This window comes from Protopterus annectens, chromosome 9.part0 (assembly GCF_019279795.1).
Source record: "Protopterus annectens isolate FY-2018-M chromosome 9.part0, PAN1.0, whole genome shotgun sequence".
Lineage (NCBI taxonomy): Eukaryota > Metazoa > Chordata > Ceratodontiformes > Protopteridae > Protopterus > Protopterus annectens.
Genome location: NC_056743.1, coordinates 532,872,111 through 532,893,443, shown reverse-complemented (window position 1 = coordinate 532,893,443; position 21,333 = coordinate 532,872,111).

Here is a 21,333-nt window from a genome sequence, read left to right as displayed (position 1 = left end):
CTATTTTAGCTATTACTGTCTGTTAATCTAATTGGGGATTTTTTGTGCAAATGTATATACTTTTTTTGTAAACTTTGAGTTTTTGAACTAGAAGTAAAAAAGCAAAAGCTTAAGCATTATTCTTGTTAAGAAGTAATTACAATTAAGAAACATTAATTTCCTGCCGTGAAAACTGATTCACTGAAGCCATTACAGGTGGACATCCCCTCTAAAGTGATTCTTGAGAAAACCGGGTCTAATGTTTCTGATTTTGATTCAGTTGTGGGGAGCACCTCAAACATATCTGTCTGCCTCCTTTCAAAATAGATAACTAAACAAATTTCACTCCAAGCCTCTTTGCAAGCAAGTCTTAAAAACAGATGCATTTTCATTCCCTTGGAAGGGAATGTACCTTTATGTATTTCTACCTTTTACACTGATATCCAGGGTAATTTGGAGCATTCAAATGTACACCACAAAAATCATTGTGGTGACCCCCTTTTGGGGTATGCAACATTAGATGTTCTATAGTCCCATTTCGCCTTCATTCCTACATATGGGTTCGGAGCCGATCCTCAACTCCGACTCGGCCGATTACAAAGCTCACAGTCTCTCATTTGGCTCGTGGCATGGTAGGTATCCCATAGTGCACTAGTAAGAATCCCCAGATCTCGTTTTCCACGTCTATGAGTTCAGAAGTCCTCTCTTTCTTGCTTGTGGCTAAGTTGGATTTTCTTCATTATTCTTGTCTATAGTGATCGTTTGTGATAATATTAGTAGCTTAGTATAAATAGTTTCATTGTTGTTATTATAGGAGTAAATTCGTTAGCATGTTTTTTTTTTTTTTGGAATATTTGCAAAGTTGTTGAAAACTTGTTGGCCATCGCTTCCGCAGGCCCCTTTTATTCTGAGTGGTATCCCTTCTTTGGTGTGCTAGTTTTTTGTTATATTTAGATATCTTGTGCGTAGCTCCGTGTTCAGCTTAGGACCTTTTCTAAACCTGTGATGTTAAGTTGTCTATCTCGCCTTCATTCTTGCTGGATGGGTTCGGAGCCGACCTCGGCTCCGACTCGGCCACTCTAAAGCTCGAGAGTTGGTTCCACCGGCTCGAGGCTCCCCTTATATCCCACAATGCTAGGCGAGAGTTACCTCAGATCTCGTTTGCCGCTACAGCTTCGAGGTTGGTTGTTCTACCGGTTCCTGGTGAGTTTAAGCTTTTTCTATTAAAAGTTACTCTTTTACCCCTTTTTAGTTTAATTATTCTCAAATTAGTGTAGTTCATTGAACTTTATCCCCGACCTAATTTTTTCCCGTTTTGTTTAAAGAACTTTAGTTCTTCCCTTGGGCCTTAGGCCTTCCCTTCCCTAGGGAGTGTTTGTGTAGTTTAACTACTGTTTATTGTACTTTATTTTTTAGTATTTTTACTAAAGTTGTTATTCTGACAGGGTATAACTGGTGTGTTTGAGTGTGTGTTTGTGTTCACCAGTTAGGCTATGTCAAAAGAAGCAAAGGTCTCGATTCAAGAAGTGTGATGTGTGCTGTCAGAAAATGTCTCTGACAGACGCTCACACTTCTTGTGTCTATTGTCTGGGGCCTTTGCACCTGCAGGACTCCTGTGCTGTTTGCCATGGCTTCAGCCCCAGGGTCCTGCAGGAAAGAAAGAACAAGCTTATTCTGAGAGGCTTGTTGAAGCCTGAGGATTCCCTGTCTGTCTCAACAGGGAAGCCCTCCAAGGCATCGAGGTCTTCGGCTCCGGCTTCTGAGCCGAGACCTCAGGTTGTTCAACCTTTGCCTTTATCGGCTCCGGCTGGAGCCGATAAGACTCAGTCCACAGTTTCTGTGGCTTCCTCGGCTCCGGCCGGAGCCGAGGTTATCGAGGTACCCGTGTCGGCTCCGACAAGATCTTCGGAGCCGACAACCAGAAAGAGGTCTAGGTCACCTTCTCTTGGCTCCGTTCATTCGGCTCCAGGATCTCCCCTGCTGTCTGAACGGAGCCAAAGGTCTCATTCCTCTAGGTCATCGAGGCTGTCAGATCATGACCTTCAGAGGGTGGTGAGTCGACTACTCAAGTCTGAGGCACTAGCCCAGATGCTTTAGAGCCCGACTCATCAGTCGGTGCCTGCCCCGGTCCATCAACTCTTTCCTCCTTCGACTCTCTTGAGTTCGGAGCCGGGTCGTGTCGGAACCGAGACTGTGGTCACCTCGAGCCGAGACAATTGTCTTCGGCCCGCTGCCGGCTCCGCTTTCTTCCATGGAGGAATCTCGGCGCCGGACTTCCCTCGTCGGCTCCGAGGGGGTGAGTGGCATCGGACCCTTGTCCGACCCCCCTCTCCCTCTCGGTGCTTCGGCGCTGGTGAGTTCGGCTCCGACATCGGCCTCGGAGCCATCACTGTCGGTGCCGAGGGGGGTCCTTAGCTCCTCGGAGCGGGGACCTCTGGCTCTGCCTGACAGGGGTGCTTTCGAGGTCATGCGGAGTGTGTTAGAGCCTGGCTCTACTCCACAGTCGGCTCCGTCAGCCCCTCCCACTATGCTGCCTCAGGGTAAATCGACTCACTCCCTCATCCCGGACCGCAGAGAGCCAACTCCTCAGGAGCTCCCTTTGGGGATTTCATCCTCTTCCGAGGCCTCTCCTGATTTGGCAGAAGAGCCCCCTCGGAAGAGGAAGTGCAAGAGGAAGCACATTGACTCACCTGAGTCTATCACATCGGACACAGATCTGGATGATTCTGAGGGTTCCCCCCGTTCCCCTTCTGAAGATGTCTCATTTGCAGACATTCTGGAGATCCTTAAACAGAGGGGAAATTGGCCAGCCCTCAACCCTTCGGAGGACGAATCTGTGTATCTTGAGGCGTTTGGCTCTCGTCCTTCCACCTCCTGGGTGTCCCCCCCCCTTCGACCCCCTCATGCAGGTGGTTGCTAAAAAGGCATGGACGGCTCCTGATTCAGTGGACCCCACTCCCAGGAGACCCTCTAAATTCATCACAGCTCCATCAGACAAGGAATTTTTATCAAAAGGAGTCTCTGTGGATGCTATGGTGGTAGCTGCCGCCACAAAGAAGGAACTGGCTGATCCTTCAGTGCCTGTCCATCCACCTAACAAGGAATCTAGGTCCATGGATAGGTACGGGAAGCGGATGTTCTCCTCAGCGACATTTACTATGCGTTCGCTGAATTACCTGTGCCATTTCACTCGTCTTCAAAGGGACTTGATCAAAGAAGCGAGTGAAATGCTGAAGGACCCTACAGCTGCGGGTTTCCAAGAGAAAATGAACACGCAGCTGGCTATCCTTAATTCTATTTCCAACTCCTCCATGCGCCTCCTCTCTTATGCGGCCGATGGAGCGAGCAGAGCCGCAGGAACAGGGGTAGCCTTACGTAGGCACGCCTGGATGCGGCTATGCAATTTTGCGGAACCTTTCAAGACGTCTTTCACGAACTCCCTTTTTATGGAACATCTCTTTTGGTCCACAAGTGAAAGAAACCCTGACTAGGTGCGAGACTGATGGCAAGACCCTTTCTGCCGCCGGAGTCCGTTTTCTACTCCTTCTAGGCCTTACCCCAAAGGCCAGAAGGGGAAAGATGTGGTTCCGTAAACAATCCCAAGGGACTTCGCCTGACGACAGAGTCGGTTCCCGCCAGAGGCAGAGGGGGAACAACAATGGTAGACGCCGCCCTAGAGGCAGAGGGGTCCGCAGAACCAGGGCAATCGAGAAACGTTCTCCGATAAGCCCTTTCAGCATCCCTGAGGTGTTGCCCAACTGCCCATCTTCGGAGGCAGTCGGGGGAAGATTGTCACTGTACCCAGAAGCCTGGCTATCCTTGACACAAGACAAATGGGTACAGTCCATCATTTCGAAGGTTATTCTATTCCCTTTCTTCGCTTTCCAAATCAGTCAAAAATCCCTTCCAGATGTCCCACCCGCTCAAAGGGATATAGCAGCTTTGGAAATTTCAAAACTGCTTGCAAAAAGAGCTATTCAGCCAGTGCCAGCAGACCAACTAGGATCCGGAATCTACTCAAGGTTCTTTTTAGTTCCAAAGAAAACAGGGGACTGGAGACCAATTTTGGATCTCAGTATCTTGAACAGATCGGTCAAGAAAACAAGATTTCGGATGGTCACGCTGCAATCCATTCTTCCCTATTGGGAAAAGGAAACTGGATGTGCTCTATAGACCAACAGGACGCATACTATCACATAAAAAAGAACAGTCGCACCAGAAGTTTCCCCCGCTTCAGGCTGGGAACAAGACATTTTCAATTCAGAGCCCTGCCCTTTGGTCTCACCACTGCCCCGGTGTTTACCAAATGCATGGCAGTGGTAGCTTCTCACCTGAGACGACAAGGATTCCAGGTGTTTCCATATTTGGACGACTGGCTCCTCACAGCTCCCACCAAGCATCTCCTTCTGATGGCCAGAGATTACACTTTTCGCCTGTCAAAAACTGGGTATCTCAATAAATTGCGAAAAGTCTGTTTTGTCGCCTTGTCGTACTATTACCTACATAGGCTAAATTTAGATACTGTAAACATGTCTGCAACACTAACGAACCAAAGGATCTCAGACATTCAAAATTGGTATCACTACTTCTCAACAACAACAGAGCCAAAGCCAGGTTAGTTCTAAAGGTCTTGGGTATCATGGCAGCGGCCATACCCCTCCTTCCATTGGCCAGATACCACATGCGGATCCTTCAGTGGATGCTCTTTTCTCAATGGTCATACCAGGAACTTCCAATGTCTCACACCATTATGATCACGCAAGCGTGGAAAAAGCATCTCATGTGGTGGATGTCTTCCCCCCAGCTCCTGTTGGGGAGACCATTTGTTCCACCTCCTCCGGTTGCTACTCTGACAACGGATGCCTCCCTGATCGGGTGGGGGGGGGGCATTATCAGGGCAGGACAGTCCAGGGCACTTGGCAACCAAACGAATGCCACTTGCACATAAATGTTCTGGAGATGAGAGCAGTGCTTTTAGCGTTGCAAGCCCTTCAACACTCTCTTCCCTTGGGAACGATTGCAATCCAGACAGACAATATGTCTGTAGTGTGGTACATCAACAAACAAGGCGGAACCAGATCATACCCCCTGTGTCGAGAAGCACTCAGACTGTGGCAATGGGCGATTTCTTCTCAGCGTTTTCTGATAGCAACGCACATCCCCGGGAAGTCCAATCACATTGCGGACAAGTTGAGCAGAGCTATTCTCATGCCTCACAAGTGGTCTCTGAAAGACTCTGTAGTGAGAGAGATTTTTCTCAAGTGGGGTCAGCCTTGCTGCGATCTTTTGCTACTCCCCAAAACAGCAAGTGCAGAGAATACTTCACTCTATTCCCTTTACCAGGCCAACCCAGCAGGGACGCTAGTCCAAGTTTGGCCCCGGGACTTCTGTATGCATTTCCTCCTTTCCCACTGATCTCTCAAGTAATACAGAAAGCTATCGCTCAGAAGGCCTCATTGATCCTCATTGCTCCTTACTGGCCTCGACAAGTGTGGTTCCCCTTTCTGCATCGATTTCTTTGAGCGACCGTGGAATCTGGACCTAGTTCCAGATCTTTTGATCCATCAGTCGGGTCAGTTTCATCGCTCCCTCCCCTCTCTGAACCTCACTGCTTGGTTCCTCCACTTCCAACCGTAGCCAGGCTTCCTCAATTATCTCACTCTGTTAGAGATATTTTGATAGCTTCCCATAAATCTTCCACTCGATTTATTTGAGTAAGTGGAAACGCTTTTCATATTGGGCACAAGGAAAGGACATAGATCCTTTCACCGCTTCCATCCAACTAGTCCTTGATTTTCTTGCTGAACTCTTCCATGCAGGTTCATCTCCATCTACTCTTAAGGTTCAATTGGCAGCTATTTCTAATTTCCATGTGGGTATTTCTGAATCCGCCCTAATGTCCCACAAACTCTGCAAATCCTTTTTGAAAGGAGTTTTTCTTCTCAGACCTCCTGTAAGAAATCCTCCTTCTCCTTGGGACCTAAATTTAGTTCTTGCTTCTTTGATTCTTTCCCCTTCGAACCTGCAGCTTCATGTTCCTTAAAGTTATTATCATGGAAAACTCTCTTTCTGGTGGCTATCACATCAGCTAGAAGAATTTCAGAACTTCAAGCACTCAGTTGTCGTTCTCCTTACCTTGTGTTCCATAAGGACAGAGTTTCCTTACGAACTAACCCGTCCTTTTTGCCCAAAGTGGTTTCAACATCAAATCTAAACCAATGCATTGACCTCCTGTCTTTTTCCCGGAGTATTCAAATAGGTCTGAACAAAAATTACACTGTCTGGATGTTCATCGTCAATTAAGGTACTACTTGGACAGGACGAAACAATTCAGAAAATCTGATCAGCTGTTTGTCTCCTATGCGGAAAGCAGAAAGGGACTTCCAGTTTCAAAGGTATCTTTATCCAGATGGCTAACATCTCTGATTACCCTTGTTTATGAGATTAGACACCAAAACTGCCTAATAAGCCTAAAGCCCATTCCACCAGAGCTTTGGCTACTTCTCTAGCCTTCCAAGACAGACTGCCTATTGACACCATTTGTGCAGCGGCTACTTGGGCTACCCTCACACTTTTATTTCCCATTATAAGTTGGATTTAGCTTCTAGGCATAGAGCTAATTTTGGTTCCACTGTTCTCAGGAGTCTGTTCCGTTAGGCCACCCGGGACAAGGTGCTAGGGACGGTCCCATCCAGCAAGAATGAAGGCGAGATAGACAACTTAACATATAGAAGTTATGTTCTTACCATAACGCTCCATGTTAGTTGTCTTCTTCTCGCCTTCTTCTGCCCCACCCTCCTTCCCCTGGCCTGGGCAGGCCTAGAGGAGTTGTGATCGTGACCTCTCTTTCTACCACCTCTTTCTTAGCTATATGCTATTAGGCATATTTCTTGTTTCAGGATGTAGGTCTCCCTTCTTCTTCCTGTTGTTAGAGGTGGATTCTGTTTTTTACAGTTATACTGTTTCTGTTATAAGCTGGGGTTAGCTTACAAACGAGATCTGAGGTAACTCTCGCCTAGCATTGTGGGATATAAGGGGAGCCTCGAGCCGGTGGAACCAACTCTCGAGCTTTAGTGTGGCAGTCGGGCGAGGTCGGCTCCGAACCCATCCAGCAAGAAGAAGGCGAGAAGAAGACAACTAACATGGAACGTTATGGTAAGAACATAACTTCTATTTTTTGACTAGAATAAGTAGTATAAAATTAATAGATATGTGCAGTGTTCCTTTATTAACTCTTATTAGCTAGAACTACTAGTTAGAGTGTTTTGTTGAATTACTGCAATTGTTGTTGCAAATTCTTCAGTTTAAGTTAGAGGACCTAGTCCTCTATTACCTTTTTTCTAGTGTGTTGTTTCCTCAGCAAGGGCTAGGTCGGTTCAAGTTAAAGGACCTAGTCCTCTGTTGTTTTTTTTTTTCCTTGTGAGCAGTGCTTGTTTGCAGGGCTAGGCCCGTTTAAGTTAGAGGACCTTGTCCTCTCTTCCTGCTTTTCACTCATGTGGTTGTGTTTTGTGACAATATGTCTAAGGAACCAAAGGATCATAAACCTTCGGGTTGTAAAAAGTGTCTCAAATGCTCTCAAAAAATGTCCCTGACTGACGGACATAGTAATTGTGTTTACTGCCTCGGAGCTATACATCTTCAGGAGACATGTTCCTTTTGTCACTCCTTTAGTTCTCTGGTTCTCCAGGAAAGAAAGAACAAATTGATCCTGAAAGGTCTCCTTAAGCCTTCCTTTGAGGAGGATTTAGCCAGCTCTTCATCATCGCATTCCAGGTCTCCCTCTCCTAAAAAAGAGAAGGTCAAATCGGCCAAGAGAAATTCTCCCACATCGACTATTTTATCTGGACCTCCACAAAAAATTACAAAAGTGGACAAATTTTCTACCTCTTCGGCTCCACTGTCCATGGAGCCGGTTGGGGTTATTGACATCTGCACTCCAGTATCGTCTCCAAGTTTTTCGGAGCCGACTACTGAACACTTACTTCGGAGCCGGTCTAGAGAATTATTACCAGTCTCCCCGACTCTCAGATCTCTGATTTTGCAGAGATCTAGATCACCTACCTTGTCTTCCACATCCTCCAAGAGTCTTTCTGAAGAGGATGTAGAGAGAGTAGTGCTTAGACTCTTGAAGTCGTTGGCTCTAGCTAATTTGTTGCCGGCTCTGACCCAATTGGTTCTGGAGCCATCTAATGCCATACTTCCTGCTTCTGTTCCTCCTCCAAGCCATGTTGGTTCTTCAGAGCCAGAGCTATCGGCACACTTGTGGAACCGTCTGTTCCAGCACTTCTTTTGTCTGTCTTGGAGCCGAGTTCTGCTCCGACACCTTCAGCAATCTTTCTTGGTGTCTAGGAGCCGAAGCTCACCAGTCAGCCCCGACAGGGACGCTTGGACCCGAACTTCCTCGGTTCCGAGCCTACCTCTCAGTGCATCGACATGGTTGAGCTTGGATCCTACATCTATCTCTGAGCCGATCGCTTTGCAGCTGAGGGCTATTTCCACTTCCTCAGAATTGGGGGTGTCCTCTGAACCAAAGAGATCTGCATTTGAGATGATGAGGAGAATGCTGTCCAGGTCTTCAGCTCCACACAAGGGTACCTATGCTCTTCCTCCACAAGCTCCGACCTTTGTCTCAGCACCATCTCTCTCTCTTGACAGCAGACACCCGCAGCCTCAGGAGCCCCAATTGGGTGGCCCCCAGTCTTCCGAGACCTCACCAGAATACCCTTCTGAGGAGCCTCCTCGGAAGAAAACTTGCAAGAGGAAGCATGTAGACTCCCCTGATGAGTCCATCACCTCTGACACTGACCTCGAGGAGTCAGAAGGGTCCTCTAGGCCATTCTCTGATATCTCCTTTGTAGATATCCTAGAGATCCTGAAACAGAGAGGCGGTTGACCCACTGTCACCCCTTCTGATGAGGAATCAGTGTACCTGAAGGCTTTTGGGTCTCAACCATCAGTCTCTTGGGTGTCTCCACCTTGCGATGAGCTCTTAGATTTAGTCAGTCGAAAGGTGTGGGAGACTCCTGATGCTGTGGAACCAGTCCCCAGAAGGCCCAACAAATTTCTTTCAGCCCCCAGAGAGAAAGAGTTTTTGGCAAAAGGTGTGCCTGTAGATGCCATGGTTGTGGCAGCAGCCACAAAGAAGGAACTAGCAGAAACTTCCTCATCTGTCCATGCACCAAACAAGGAGTCTCGAACGATGGATAGATACGGGAGACGTATTTTCTCTTTAGCGGCTTGTACACTCAGATTGCTGAATTACCTCACCCATTTCACTAGGCTTCAAAGAGACCTCCTGAAAGAGCTAGGTGATACTCTCCAAGGTACTTTAGCTGAAGGAGTCCCTGAGAAGGTTACTGCTCAGTTGTCTACCTTAAACTCCATTGTTAACTCTTCCATGAGGCTGATATCTTATGCAGCAGTTGGAGTGAGCAGGCAAGTGGGTTCAGGAGTTTCCCTTAGGAGACACTCCTGGATGCACTTATGTAACTTTGTGGAGCCCTTCAAATCTACATTTACCAACGCCTCCTTTGGTTCCTCTCTGTTTGGACCAAAGGTAAAAGATACACTCGCCAGGTGCGAGCAGACAGGGAAAACTCTCTCTGCTGTGGGAGTAAGTTTTTCTGTCCCTTCTAGACCATATCCTAAAGGTCAAAGACGTGGGAAAATGTGGTTCAAGAAATCTCAGAGATTTTTCCCGGACGCACAAGGTGATTACTTCTTCAGAGGAAGAGGAAGTAATGGTAGATGTCACCCTAGAGGCAGGGGGGGGGCTGCAAAACCAGGATGGGACGTCCCCATCAGTGCTTCTGAAGTGGGGCCCAAATGCACTTCTCTGGAGCCAGTCAGGGGTCGCTTATCTTTGTATCCAGAAGCCTGGCACGACATCACCCAAGACAAGTGGTTACAAAGAATAATTTCCAGAGGATACTCCATGCCCTTCCCTTTTCCACCTCATCCCACCAAGAAAATCCCAGATGTTCTACCCAGTCACAGGGATCAAGCAACTATAGAAGTCCAAAAGTTGCTTCAAAAGAGAGTCATCCAAACTATCCCCGCAGACCAGATAGGATTCAAAACTTACTCCATATTCTTTTTCGTGCCAAAACGAACAGGGGACTGCAGGCCCATTTTGGATCTCAGCAAATTAAATGAATCAGTGAAGAAGTCCAAGTTCTGAAAGGTAACTGCCGTCTATAACTCCCTCTGTTAGGGAAAGACAATTGGATGTGCTCCATGGACCTCCAAGATGCGTACTACCACATAAAAATGGACAATGCATTAAGGAGTCATTTACACTTCTGGCTGGGAGCCAGTCATTACCAATTTTGTGCTCTGGCCTTTGGTCTCACCACAGCCCCCAGGGTGTTCAACAAATGGCGGTAGTAACAGCTCACTTGAGACGTCTTGGATTCCAAGTGTTTCTGTATCTTGACAACTGGCTTCTGACTGCCACCACCAGACACCTACTTCTACAAGCCAGGGATTTAACCATCCAAGTCTGCATTCAGCTAGGGATTACTATAAATTGGGAAAAGTCTGCCTTGTCGCCCTCTCAATATGTGAAAAAACTAAATTCACAGCAGCTTCCAAATAAAACTTGTAATCCACAAAACGAAGCAGCTTTTCTGGCAAAACAATAAAGCCCTGATCAGGGCAAGCTTAGAAAATTGTGAAAAAAAACCCATGGACGGCTCAGCACACTTCAGTTCACTTTATTCCACAGAGACACAGCACATTAACGCTCCACCATATATTTTGGTTTCCTCAGAACTTTTTCTTGTTGTATCTCTCTGCGTTGCCACAATTAAAACACATTTAATATTACAATGTTTGATGGATGAATAAATATGTATGAATAAAAATATGTTTTAAATAAAATAAAACAGAGGGAGCTACAAGAAAAGTTTTTGGTTTTAAACTAAATGAACCTTTCAGTTAATTCATTAACCTAATCAATGTAATTAAGTGAATGGTATAAAAGCACTAGTAATTTGAACAGCCCACGTCTGAGGAAGTGATTTTTAAAATGAAAACGTATGGTGGAGCGTTAATGTGCTGTGTTTCTGTGGAATAAAGTGAACTGAAGTGTGCTGAGCCGTCTGTGGGATTTTTTTCACAATTATCTAAGCTTGCCCTGCTCAAGGCTTTATTGTTTTGCCTGAAAAGCTGCTTCCTGTCAATATGTGTCTTTTATAGCACAGAAGTAGACACAGTCACAATGATGGCTCGCCTTCCTGCAGACAGAATACAAAATCTAAGACAACAGATATACAGCCTACTTCCTCAACACAAAGTCAAAACAAAGACCATGCTCAAACGTCTAGGAACCATGGCCTCTACTATAACTCTAGTTCCACTAGCCAGACTACATATGAGAATTCTTCAATGGCAACTCTTTTGCCAGTGGTCTCCTCAACAATTGCCTGTGTCTCAATATCTTTCCAATGCTTTGTAGTTGCAGTGCATATCCCAGGGACAAACAATGTGATAGCCGACAAGCTCAGCAGGGCAATCTTGATGCCTCACGAGTGGTCTCTGAATCAGAAAGTCGCAGAACAGATTTTCCGCAAATGGGGACAGCCTTGCCAGCCCAATGAACGCCAAATGCAACAGCTACTTCTCCCTTATCCCCTCCCCCGGGGGGAGACACCAAGAGACGCTCTTGTTCATAATTGGCCATCGGGACTTCTTTATGCCTTCCCTCCCTTTCCGCTAATATCAAAAGTGATCCAGAAAGCAAAGACCTTGGGAAGTAGAATGATTCTTATTACTCCTTACTGGCTTCGTCAGATTTGGTTCCCTTTCTTGGACCTCGCCTTCTGGACGATCCATGGACTCTGGACCCAGTACCAGACCTTCTGACACATATGTCAGGCACCTTCCACCCCTGTCTCCACACCCTCAACTTGACAGCATGGCTGCTCCACCTCCATCCCTAGTCAGGCTTCATGATTTCTCCTCTGCAGTTACACATATCCTGACATCTTCTCACAAGCCTACTACGAGAAAATTGTACGCTAGCAAATGGAAAAGATTTTCTATCTGGGCATGGGAAAAACATAGATCCTTATACAGCCTCCATTCCCTTGGTGGTAGAATTCCTAACCAAACTTTTCATCAGGGATCAGCTGCTGCTACAATCAAAGCTCAATTAGCAGCGATCTCCAATTTTCATTTGGAACAACCTAATCTTATGACTCACAGATTGTGTGAATCAGTTTTGAAAGGCACTACCTTGCTAAGACCTCCCTTTCAAGAACCTTTATCTCCCTGGGATCTAAATTTTATTCTGTCCAAACTTACTTCCCCGCCTTTTGAAACCGCACATAACTGTGAATTAAAGTTCCTTACATGGAAGACCATTTTTCTAGTAGCCATTACATCCGCCAGAAGAGTGTTAGAGTTACAAGCACTATCAGTCAAACCTCCTTACTTGATTTTTCATAGAGACAGTTTCCCTTCATACAAATCCGTCCTTCATCCCCAAGGTTTGTTCTCAGTCTAATATGAATCAAACTATTGAACTTTTTTCCTAATCCTTCAAACAAAGTAGAATATAAGTTTCATCAACTTGATGTTCACAGACAGTTACGGTTCTATCTACATAGAGCCAAGGAGTTTAGGAGATCAGAACAATAGTCTGTATCTTTTTCTGAAACAAGAAAAGGTATGCCAGTCTCCAAGATATTATTATCAGACTGGATTTCAAATTGTATATCTTTTATTTACTCTTCTAATGGCAAAGAACTCCCGTTTGAAATTAAAGGTTATTCTGCCAGATCCGTATCCACATCTGCTGCCTTTCAAGCCGGAGTTCCAGTTGACAGTATATGTGCATCAGCAACTTGGGCTACTCCCTCATACCTTTATTACTCATTACAAATTGGACTTGGCCTCCAGAGGTCGAGCCTCCTTTGGTTCCACTGTTCTTAGGAGTATATTCCCGTGAGCCTCCCGAGAAAGAAGTGTTAGGGACGCTGTCCTGTATGTAAGAATAAAGACGAGATAGGACTACAGAACATAATGAAGTAATGTACTCACCACAACGTTCCATGTTTGTAGTCCATCTTGCCCTTCATTCTTACGAACCCACCCACCTACCCCCTTCATGTATCCTTGGAGGGTCTGGAGACAAGATAGTATCTATCTTCCTTAGGGTTGGAGACCTGGCATCTTTGTTGCTCCTTGTGGAAATGCCTTCTATCACTTTTTTAGACAGCAGCAAACAAGATCTGGGGATTCTGACTAGTGCACTATGGGATACCTACCTTGACACGAGCCAACTGAGAGACATCAAGCTTTGTAATCAGCCGAGTCGGAGCCGATGATCGGCTCCGAACCCATATGTAAGAATGAAGGTGAGATGGACTACAAACATGGAACATTATGGTGAGTACATAACTTCTTTTTCTACCTTATTAATGATAAGGCCAAAAGCAATTACCACAGGCATCCTCAGAGAACAGATCTATTTACACAAGACAGGGAAAGTTAGATCTACTCTATTCTCAATCATCTTCAACTGAATGCCTGGATGATTCATTTTAATACCTTTTAGACATTTATTTAATGAGGGTGCATTGGTTACTAAAAGAGGAAAGAAAGAAAGAAGCAATAGAATATACTGTATTGGTAAATGGAAGCAATTTTCAAGCTGGTGTTAAACAAATAACCAGGGGGTCAGTCAGAAATGTTGTACCACTGATGCTCTAATATTTGTGCAAGTTACTTTCCTCTGGACTCTCTTATTCCTCTGTTCATCTTTTGGCCATTTCACCATATCTGCCTATGGATCCTTCTGTTTCTGATTTTCTGTGTGGAAAAATAATTTCTGAAAGGAGTTTTAATCCTGAGACCTCCTTGTAAAAAAAATGTTTGTTCTCCTTGGGAGCTCAACTTTGTGCTAAAAAAATGACTATATCACCTTCTGAACCTACCAATCAAGCTGATTTAAGGTTCTTAACTTTGAAAATTCTATTTCTCATTGCTTTGGTTTCTGCAAGAAGAGAATCTGAGTTCATGGCACTTGTAACATACCTGATTTTACAGAGAGATAGCCTGTTTAAGAACAAATCTGTTAAGCCCAAAGTGATTTCAAAATTTACTTTAAATCCAGCTGGCAATCTCTCAGTTTTTTTTAACCCAGAACCTAAAAAAAAGTGAGAAAGGATTCTGTATACTCTGTGTGTGCATAAACAGCTCGGGTACTATTTTGACAGAAATAAGCCCTTTAGAAAAGCTTGTCAACTATTTATTTTTTATCAAGGGACATAATAGGGACACCCTGTGTCTAAACTGTTGCTTTTTGTTACTCCCACCATTGTATTCTAGATAGTATCCAAGCACACACTACTGAAGCCTTGTCTTCTTTAAAGCATACAAGGAAAGGGTGGACTCTAGAAGCATTCTAGAGGCAGCTACATGATCCTTTGTAAATATATTTATAAAACATTACAAACTGGATTTCTTTTCAAAGTCTAGATAGCTCTGACTGTTTTATTTTCTAGGGGCTCTTGGATCCATATCTTTCCTCCTCCTGGGTTAGATAGGCTTTGGTTATCAACCCATATAGCCTAAGGGCTACTGCAGCAGTGCAAATGATGGACATAGTGCAGTTGTATGAGCTGCACTTACACACAACAGTAGATGTTTGAATTTCTCACTGCAAAAGTAGCCCCATCCATCCTCCACTCCCCTGCTGTTGTATGTAGTTGTAGTTTGGATATAAACTAAGTTTTTTATTGTTTCTATTTTATATGCTTTCCTTGTTTTTGTATTGGTCTGTAGATTCAGATTGTCTCCTCCCCTCGTATAGGCAAGAAAGTTCTGAAAAAATCCACACACTGACTGCTGATTTTCCTCCTTGGGATTAATTGATCAAAAGTCAGAGTGAAGGTGTTGGGAGAGCCAGAGATTTTTGAAGCTGGCCTAAAGAAGGCTACCACAGCAGTGAGGAATTCAAACATCTTTACACTTTTGGATAAGTGCAGCTTATACAAACTGTATTTTTGTTTTGGATGAGGTTTTGTGCATATTCAGATGTAATCTCTTGCGTTTTATGAGGCATGCATGAGTTTCAGAGTTTTATTGTTAGAATTTCCATTAGCTCTTAATAAGACAGTTAATCATTTGGCCATTATGAAGCTGGAAAGAGAGGGAATGGGTACACCAAACATAGTGTATATGCTGTGGATTATTTAAATGGAAGTAATAGTCATAGGTTCATAGGTTCATACTAGGCTATCTGCCCTAGGGCATTTATAAGCCTAGCCAGAGTGTGTGTGGCTTTCACCACCCCTTAGGATGAGAATACTATACCCATTAGTTTGCTGTGCCTCTGTATAGGTTTCCCTCATTCACTGACCTATAGTGAGTTTCTAAGGGGCAGACTTGCTTATAGTGATTAGAAAGTTTACTTTTAGGAGGATGAGAAGAGCACAGTAATGTTTATTATTAGTTACACGTTGGAACAAATTATGAGCTCATATTGAAAAGTTATCAATAAAACTAAGCATGAATTGTTACAATTTGAGGGGTGCCGGATATGCAGGTCTTTTCCCCCTAATGGAAGGGGATAGTGGTTGAATAGATTTTATATAGCAGTTTTGCTTTTCTTTTTTTAGTTAATGCTTGTAAAATGGATAGTTGCACTAATGAGGATTTGTATTTCATTTCCCCAAAAAAAAAAAATATATATATATATATATATATATATATATCTGTGAGTTTCTCATGAAACAGCAAACACTTATATGAGCGTCTCCCTAAACAGTGATCATTTCAGAGCGAACATTCATATGATTGCTTAAAAAACAAGCAATTATTGCTTTATATTTTTTTGTGAAAGGCAAGCCCCCTTGCACCCCCTCACTAATGATATACACTAACTATAATATCACACAGTGGCAGTGTAAGGGTAATTCCCTTAACCAGCTGTACAGCAATCCCATTCAAAAGACTGCTGGCAAAAACGCTATGAGTAAGAACATTCTCTCATATGAGAAAAAAATTAGCATGAAAAAACATTCGCTCAAACAAGGGTTTGCTGTTCCTAATTGTCATCATTCACACATACACACAGACACAGTTATGTTCCTTTTTGTAAGTGTTTGAAGTATGTAATGTTAAGAAAATGTATTTATATTTATTTATGTACTTTTGTTTAATGGAAAATTCCAACTGGGTTATAGATAAGCATTTGAAAAAGGTCGGATAACGGTGGTAAATACAATGTATACATAGGTTCATACTAGGCTATCTGCCCTAGGGCATTTACAAGCCTAGCCAGAGTGTGTTTGGCTTTCACCACCCCTTGGAATGAGTATACTGTGCCCATTTTAAAGTCTAGCAGTGACACAGAAGTGACCCCCGGGGTAAACCTACAATCTCCCATCCACTCGTCAAGATTTCTCTTGAAGAGAGTCAGTGAGGGGCTCTGCCTAACATGGACTGGGATTTTATTCCAAAGTGAAGGGAGCCTCTGGGTTATGTATCTGTCCCTCCAGCATATCCTATTTATGTCTGTGCTGAGGTTCAAATCTCTCACTCGCGTAGCTCTGGTGGATTTGGATTTTCTGAGGTGGAGCATGTCCATTAATTCCGGGTTGGACATGGCCTTGTACGTCAGGCATAGATCGCCTCTGAGTAGGTGGTATGCTACTGAGTAGAGCTGGAGTTTCTTTAGCCGGGCAGCATATGGCATATGTTTGAGTCCCTTGATCCTCTTGGTGAGGTACTTTTGGGGTCTTTCCAATTGCTGCAGGTGTCGGGTAAGGTACATCCCAAATGGGGCATTGTACTCAATTATGGGCCTGATGAGGGCAGAGTAAAGGGGCACAATGACCTCTCCCGATCTAGATGTGAATCCCTTCATGATAAGGTGGGCAATATAGAAGTTCTTTCTAACCACTTTGGCAATGTGAGTGTCAAACGAGAGGTTACTGTCAACTTGGGTCCCTAGGTCCCTAATTACTTCTTCTGTACTTAATGGATTACCACCAATGTGGTAATTTGCGGGCACTTTGTTTTTCCCAAAGGGTATGACTATACACTTTTTGGCGTTTAGTTTAAGGCCATGGCTCTGGCACCAGTTTTCCGTTTCTATGAGACCCTTTTGAAGGATGCTTGTGTCCGCTGGAGAATCAATTATGGTGCCCAGTTTGCAGTCATCTGCGAACTTGGTCAGCCACAATCCTCCCATGTTAGCCTGTACCTCAGAAAAATAAATACCGAACAAGAGAGGTCCCAGGACCGAGCCCTGTGGGACGCCACTTGTGACGGGTTTAGAGTCTGACATGGCTCCAGCAGTTCTGACCTTGTAGGTTCTGTCCTTGAGAAAGTTTGCAACCCATCTTATGACATAGGGGTTTATATTTAAGCTGGAGAGCTTGTCTATGATGCCTGAGTGGGGTATTGTGTCGAAGGCTTTTGCAAGGTCAAGGTAGGCTGTGTGAACTACCTTACCCTCGTCAATGGCCTTGGTGACTGTTTCAAAGAAGTCGACCAGGTTCAAGAGGCAGGATCTGCCCTTAACAAAGCCGAATTGGGTAGGATTCAGTGTCTGTAGGTCCTCAATGTCTTTGTTAATGAGTTCCATAATGAAACTCTCCATAGCTTTGCAGACCAGGCTCATCAAGCTTATGGGGCGGTAGTTTCCAGGGTCCGTAGAAGCACCTCCTTTGTGGAGTGGGACCACTGTTGCTGTACGCCATTCTTTGGGTACATATCCTGTAGTAAGGCTGAGATTAAACAGCTGCCTTATGTGTGGGTTTAGCTCTTCTTGGAGTTCATGTAGCACGCAACCTGGGACACCGTCTGGTCCCATTGATGCTGTGTTTTTAGCTTTGGAGAGGGCGGCTCTCACCTGGGCATCTGAGATGTCAGGGAGGCAACACTCTGCTGGGATAGATAATGTTAAGTTGTCAATCTCGCCTTCATTCTTGCTTGATGGGTTCGGAGCCGATCCTCGGCTCCGACTCGGCACTTGCTAAGCTCGAGAGTCACTTTTACCAGCTCGAGGCAGCCCCATATCCCATGATGCAAGGCGGTAAGTACCCAGATCTCGTTTGCCGCTTCGCTGATGAGGTCCTCCTTTTACCAGCTCCTGGTAAGTGATTTGCTACTTTGCTATTTTAGCCCCTTTTAACAAAAAAACCCTTAATAATTAGTTTTATATTAGTTTTAAACCTTTTCTGACAGAAAATTCTCTGTCTCTTCTTATTTTTTTAGTCAGACTTTCACCCATCCCATCCCCCCCCTTGTTAGGGTGTGTGTGTGTTTTTTCTAGTTATACCTTTTGGTATATTTAATTTAATTTCTTTGACTGGTGTGTGTGTCTGTGTTTACACCATGTCTAAAGAAAGGGTCTCAGGCTTTAAGAAGTGTGACTCGTGCTGTCAGAAAATGTCTCTGACAGACGGTCACACTTCTTGCCTGTATTGCCTGGGGCCTCTTCACCTGCAGGACTCCTGTGCTATATGTCATTCTTTCAGCCAGAGAGTCCTGCAGGAAAGAAGAAATAAGTTGATTTTGAGGGGCCTTCTTAAGCCGGAGGGCTCTCCGGCTAAGTCGGCTCCATCCAAGACTTCTAAGTCTTCCAAGGCCCAGGTTTCTGTGTCCAAGCCTGCGGCCTCGGCTCCGACTCGTTCTGAGTCGAGATCGGCTCCAGCTGGAGCCGATTCTGGCTTAACTAAGCCTTCAGCACCGATGGCTATCGGTGCCGATTCTGGTTCGACCACTTCGGTGTCAGCTCCGATCGGTTCCGACCACCATGTGGCTCAGGCATCGGTGTCGGCTCCGATCGGCTCCGACACCGTTACTTTTGTGGCTGTATCGGCTCCGGCTGGAGCCGATGCATCGAAGCTACCTGTCGGCTCCGATAAGTTGTCGGCTCCGACAGGTTCAATAGTTTCATCGGTTCCGATGGCTCCTTCGAGGAAGAGGTCTAGGTCTCCTTCCTTGGAGCCGATACTTCGGCTCGGCTTCACCTCTCCTCTCGAACGGAGCCATCGGAGCCGATCTTCAAGGTCATCCAGGCTTTCTGACCATGATTTAGAGAGAGTGGTCAGTAGATTACTTAAGTCACAGGCACTGGCCCAAATGTTACATAGCCCGTCTCAACAGACGGCTATTGGTCCACACCCCATTACAGTTCCTCCTTCAACTCTACCCCAGAGCTTGGAGTTGGAGTCTTCGGGAATGGTTACTGCTACGGCTGAGGGACAGATACCCCCTTCTGCTCCTTCAGCCTCTACTCTTATCTCCTCTTCGAGACCTTCCTTAGACGGATTCGGTGGCCGGGCTTCCATGGTCTCCTCCGAGGGGGTGAGTGGCATCGGACCCTTGTCCGAACCCGCTCTTCCCCTTGGAGCCTCGGCCTTGGTGAGCTCTGCTCCATCTGCCTTGGAGACTTCCCTTTCGGTGGTCCCTGGAGTTCCTAGCTCTTCGGAACGGGTTCTCTCGGACCTTCCTGGGAGGGGAGCATTCGAGGTGATGAAGAGTGTGCTGGCCACGGGTATCAGCCAGCAGTCTGTTCCCTTAGCTCCTCCCTCTATAGTGCCTGTTGACATCTCTGCCACTTGTCTTGCTACAGGACCCAGAGATCCTCCGCCTCAGGTTTCCCCATTGGGAATATCCCCCTCTTCCGAGGATTCTCCTGATGTTTCGGGAGATCCTCCTAGGAAGAGGACCTGTAAGAGGAAACATGTAAACTCCCCCGAGTCTATCACTTCAGATACTGACTTAGATGAGTCAGAGGGATCCCCAAGATCCCCCTCTGAGGATGTCTCCTTCTCAGACATCCTAGAACTCCTTAGACAGAGGGGAAACTGGCCCACCAATAATCCCTCTGAGGATGAGTCAGTATACCTAGAGGCGTTTGGATCTCGGCCCTCCACCTCCTGGGTGTCTCCGCCTTTCGACCCCCTTATGCAGGTTATTGCCCGAAAGGCGTGGGCTGCTCCTGACTCTGTAGAGCCAGTCCCTAGGAGGCCTTCAAAATTTATTACTGCACCTTGTGATAAGCAATTCCTCACTAAGGGTGTTCCTGCTGATGCCATGGTGGTGGCTGCTGCCACCAAGAAGGAACTTGCAGATCCTTCCGTACCCGTCCATCCTCCTAATAAGGACTCTAGGACCATGGATAGGTACGGTAAGCGGATGTTTTCCTCAGCGACCTTTGCTATGCGTTCGCTGAATTACCTATGTCACTTCACCAGACTCCAAAGGGATATCCTTAAGGAGCTAGATGATGTTGTACAGGATCCTACAGCTGCAGGGGCTCAGGAAAAAATTGCTTCGCAGCTAGGAACCCTTAATTCCATTGCAAACTCCTCCATGCGGCTAATATCATATGCTGCTGATGGAGCGAGTAGGGCCGCAGGTACAGGTGTGGCTCTCAGACGCCAAGCCTGGATGTGGCTATGTGACTTTGCAGATCCCTTTAAGGCATCCTTCACAAATTCTCCCTTTGATGGGTCAGCTCTGTTTGGCCCTCAAGTGAAGGAAACTTTGACCAGGTGTGAGCAGGACGGCAAGACTCTTTCTGCCGTAGGAGTCCGTTTTTCCACCCCTTCTAGACCTTACCCCAAAGGACAGAAAGGTGGCAAAATGTGGTTCCGCAAATCCCAAGGAGTCACGCCGGATTCACGTGGTCAGTTTACCCCTAGAGGCAGAGGGGGCAACAACAACAGACGCCGCTCTAGAGGCAGAGGGGGTCCAAAAAACCAGGGAAACAGAGAGCCTCTCTCTGACAAGCCCTTTCAGCATCCCTGAGATGTTGCCCGGCTGTCCCTCCTTGGAGGCAGTCGGGGGAAGATTATCACTGTACCCAGAAGCCTGGCACTCCCTCACTCAAGACAGATGGGTACAGTCGATCATATCCAAGGGTTACATAATTCCTTTCGAGGAAAGTCCTTTCTACCCCTCAAATTCCCTTCCAGATGTACCACCCGGTCTAAGGGAAATTGCAGAGTTAGAAGTCTCAAAACTACTGCAAAAGAGCCATTCAGCCAGTTACAACAGACCATTCAGAGCCGGAATCTACTCAAGGTTCTTTTGGTCCCCAAAAGACGGGAGACTGGAGACCAATATTGGATCTCAGCAGACTCAACAAGTCTGTGAGGAAGACAAGATTCCGAATGGTCACTCTTCAGTCAATTCTGCCCTTCTTACAGAAGGACAACTGGATGTGCTCAATAGATCTTCAGGATGCGTACTATCTTATCAAAATTCACAGACGCTCCAGGAGATTTCTCCGCTTTCGGCTGGGGTCCAGTCATTTCCAGTTCAGAGCCCTGCCCTTTGGTCTCACCACAGCCCCAGAGTGTTCACCAAATGCATGGCAGTGGTCAC